At 33.1% G+C, this 641-nt stretch overlaps 1 non-coding gene across 1 annotated transcript in view; it reads right to left on the bottom strand.

Annotated features, from left to right (window-relative positions):
- LOC149526642 (small nucleolar RNA R71) overlaps positions 1-19 on the bottom strand; it is a 107-nt gene extending 88 nt beyond the window's left edge. The window contains exon 1 of the small nucleolar RNA XR_016351824.1: positions 1-19. This exon is cut by the window's left edge and continues 88 nt beyond it. This is a non-coding gene — a small nucleolar RNA (small nucleolar RNA R71).
- Positions 20-641: the final 622 nt, after the last annotated feature.

Below are 641 nucleotides of genomic sequence, written 5' to 3'. Positions count from 1 at the left end.
GGTGTCCTCACCATGGATTACCTAAGTGGCTGCAAGTTCAGACTTTTTATAATGATTTGTTCGGACCTTTTAGAACTACCATTGATATTGCAACTGCAGGTGCACTTATGAATAAATCCATTGATGGGGTTTATGATTTGCTTCAAGAGATGGCTTCAAATAACTATCAATGGCCATTCAAAAGATTAGGTGCAAGAAAAATTGCTAGAATTCATGAATTAGATGTGATGAATACTTTATCTATAAAATTGGCTTATCTCACAAACAAAATAGATAAACTAAGTGTTAATGCTATTTAAAACCCTTTTGTGACATGTGAATTTTTTTGAGAAGTACATTCCAATGACAATTGTCCCATTTATTCTGAATCTTGTCAATTTATTGGAAATAAGCAACAGAATAATCCCTATTCCAACACTTATAATCCTGGTTGGAGCAATCATCTTAATTTCTCATGGAGTAACAACCAACAGTTTTCATAAGCATTTAAGTCAAAATTTCCTTCTAGATTTCCATCTAGAGCCTTTATGCCAGAGAAAAAGCCTTTAATGGAAGAGATGTTTATGTAATACATGACAAAGATTAATGCATTCACAAGTTGGTTAGCTTGCTAATGCTCTAAATAATAGACATCATGGCAC

This window comes from Theobroma umbraticum, unplaced genomic scaffold (genome assembly GCF_002168275.2).
Source record: "Theobroma umbraticum cultivar Fairchild unplaced genomic scaffold, ASM216827v3 scaffold_81.0, whole genome shotgun sequence".
In the NCBI taxonomy this organism is placed as follows: domain Eukaryota; kingdom Viridiplantae; phylum Streptophyta; class Magnoliopsida; order Malvales; family Malvaceae; genus Theobroma; species Theobroma umbraticum.
Note: the sequence above shows the minus strand (reverse complement) of the source record. Positions and strands in the feature narration are given on the sequence as shown.